The sequence below is a fragment of the Nerophis lumbriciformis genome, unplaced genomic scaffold, assembly GCF_033978685.3.
Source record: "Nerophis lumbriciformis unplaced genomic scaffold, RoL_Nlum_v2.1 HiC_scaffold_145, whole genome shotgun sequence".
NCBI lineage: Eukaryota > Metazoa > Chordata > Actinopteri > Syngnathiformes > Syngnathidae > Nerophis > Nerophis lumbriciformis.
In genome coordinates, this window is record NW_027316658.1 from 36,594 (window position 1) to 40,000 (window position 3,407).

Sequence of the window (3,407 nt, forward strand, 5' to 3'; positions counted from 1 at the left end):
ATTGGGAAGAAAAGTTGTGAAAGTGGGCAAAAGTCCCGAATTTGGTCCAAAATCACACCCAGGTTCGAGTCCCACAAGTCCCGCCGCGTTCCACCAGTGTCTCGGGGTGCCTACAATGTCCACAACGCACCCAGCAAAGGCGCACTGTGATTGGGAAGAAAAGTTGTGAAAGTGGGCAAAAGTCCCGAATTTGGTCCAAAATCACACCCAGGTTCGAGTCCCACAAGTCCCGCCGCGTTCCACCAGTGTCTCGGGGTGCCTACAACGTCCACAACTTACCCAGCAAAGGCGCACTGTGATTGGGAAGAAAAGTTGTGAAAGTGGGCAAAAGTCCCGAATTTGGTCCAAAATCACACCCAGGTTCGAGTCCCACAAGTCCCGCCGCGTTCCACCAGTGTCTCGGGGTGCCTACAACGTCCACAACTTACCCAGCAAAGGCGCACTGTGATTGGGAAGAAAAGTTGGGAAAGTGGGCAAAAGTCCCGAATTTGGTCCAAAATCACACCCAGGTTCGAGTCCCACAAGTCCCGCCGCGTTCCACCAGGGTTCCGGGGTGCCTACAATGTCCACAACGCACCCAGCAAAGGCGCACTGTGATTGGGAAGAAAAGTTGGGAAAGTGGGCAAAAGTCCCGAATTTGGTCCAAAATCACACCCAGGTTCGAGTCCCACAAGTCCCGCCGCGTTCCACCAGGGTTCCGGGGTGCCTACAATGTCCACAACGCACCCAGCAAAGGCGCACTGTGATTGGGAAGAAAAGTTGTGAAAGTGGGCAAAAGTCCCGAATTTGGTCCAAAATCACACCCAGGTTCGAGTCCCACAAGTCCCGCCGCGTTCCACCAGTGTCTCGGGGTGCCTACAATGTCCACAACGCACCCAGCAAAGGCGCACTGTGATTGGGAAGAAAAGTTGTGAAAGTGGGCAAAAGTCCCGAATTTGGTCCAAAATCACACCCAGGTTCGAGTCCCACAAGTCCCGCCGCGTTCCACCAGGGTTCCGGGGTGCCTACAATGTCCACAACGCACCCAGCAAAGGCGCACTGTGATTGGGAAGAAAAGTTGTGAAAGTGGGCAAAAGTCCCGAATTTGGTCCAAAATCACACCCAGGTTCGAGTCCCACAAGTCCCGCCGCGTTCCACCAGTGTCTCGGGGTGCCTACAATGTCCACAACGCACCCAGCAAAGGCGCACTGTGATTGGGAAGAAAAGTTGGGAAAGTGGGCAAAAGTCCCGAATTTGGTCCAAAATCACACCCAGGTTCGAGTCCCACAAGTCCCGCCGCGTTCCACCAGTGTCTCGGGGTGCCTACAATGTCCACGACGCACCCAGCAAAGGCGCACTGTGATTGGGAAGAAAAGTTGGGAAAGTGGGCAAAAGTCCCGAATTTGGTCCAAAATCACACCCAGGTTCGAGTCCCACAAGTCCCGCCGCGTTCCACCAGGGTTCCGGGGTGCCTACAATGTCCACAACGCACCCAGCAAAGGCGCACTGTGATTGGGAAGAAAAGTTGGGAAAGTGGGCAAAAGTCCCGAATTTGGTCCAAAATCACACCCAGGTTCGAGTCCCACAAGTCCCGCCGCGTTCCACCAGGGTTCCGGGGTGCCTACAATGTCCACAACGCACCCAGCAAAGGCGCACTGTGAGTGGGAAGAAAAGTTGGGAAAGTGGGCAAAAGTCCCGAATTTGGTCCAAAATCACACCCAGGTTCGAGTCCCACAAGTCCCGCCGCGTTCCACCAGTGTCTCGGGGTGCCTACAATGTCCACAACTTACCCAGCAAAGGTGCACTGTGATTGGGAAGAAAAGTTGGGAAAGTGGGCAAAAGTCCCGAATTTGGACCAAAATCACACCCAGGTTCGAGTCCCACAAGTCCCGCCGCGTTCCACCAGTGTTCCGGGGTGCCTACAATGTCCACAACTTACCCAGCAAAGGCGCACTGTGATTGGGAAGAAAAGTTGGGAAAGTGGGCAAAAGTCCCGAATTTGGTCCAAAATCACACCCAGGTTCGAGTCCCACAAGTCCCGCCGCGTTCCACCAGTGTTCCGGGGTGCCTGACATGTCCAAGACGCACCCAGCAAAGGCGCACTGTGATTGGGAAGAAAAGTTGGGAAAGTGGGCAAAAGTCCCGAATTTGGTCCAAAATCACACCCAGGTTCGAGTCCCACAAGTCCCGCCGCGTTCCACCAGTGTCTCGGGGTGCCTACAATGTCCACGACGCACCCAGCAAAGGTGCACTGTGATTGGGAAGAAAAGTTGGGAAAGTGGGCAAAAGTCCCGAATTTTATCCAAAATCACACCCAGATTAGAGTCCCACAAGTCCCGCCGCGTTCCACCAGGGTTCCGGGGTGCCTACAATGTCCACAACGCACCCAGCAAAGGCGCACTGTGATTGGGAAGAAAAGTTGGGAAAGTGGGCAAAAGTCCCGAATTTGGTCCAAAATCACACCCAGGTTCGAGTCCCGCAAGTCCCGCCGCGTTCCATCAGAGTGCCGGGGTGCCTACAATGTCCACAACTTACCCAGCAAAGGTGCACTGTGATTGGGAAGAAAAGTTGGGAAAGTGGGCAAAAGTCCCGAATTTGGTCCAAAATCACACCCAGGTTCGAGTCCCACAAGTCCCGCCGCGTTCCACCAGTGTCTCGGGGTGCCTACAATGTCCACGACGCACCCAGCAAAGGCGCACTGTGATTGGGAAGAAAAGTTGGGAAAGTGGGCAAAAGTCCCGAATTTGATCCAAAATTATGCCCGGGTTGGAGTACCACGAGTCCGGCCGCGTTCCACCGGTGTCCCGGGGGTGCCTGGCATGTCCACAACTTACCCAGCAAAGGCGCACTGTGATTGGGAAGAAAAGTTGGGAAAGTGGGCAAAAGTCCCGAATTTGATCCAATATTATGCCCGGGTTGGAGTACCACGAGTCCGGCCGCGTTCCACCGGTGTCCCGGGGGTGCCTGCCATGTCCACAACTTACCCAGCAAAGGCGCACTGTGATTCGGAAGAAAAGTTGGGAAAGTGGGGAAAAAAAGGACCGGGAAATATCCAAAATTATGCCCGGGTTGGAGTACCACGAGTCCGGCCGCGTTCCACCGGTGTCCCGGGGGTGCCTGGCACGTCCACAACTTACCCAGCAAAGGCGCACTGTCAGTGGGGAAGACCAAACATGTCTCGGATTTTTTCCAAGTACCTTAACGAGAGAGGCTAAAAAGCACCTGTTTTTACCTTCTCTCGTTGTTGTACTTAGAAAAAAAACGAGAAAATAAAAAATCTGGGTTTTTTTCTAAGTACCTTAACGAGAGAGGCTAAAAAAAACCATTTTTTACCTTCTCTCGTTGTTGTACTTAGAAAAAAAACGAGAAAAAAAATTTTCCCCATTCATTTCAATGGGAGTTCATTTTTTTTTTGGGATTTTTTCTAA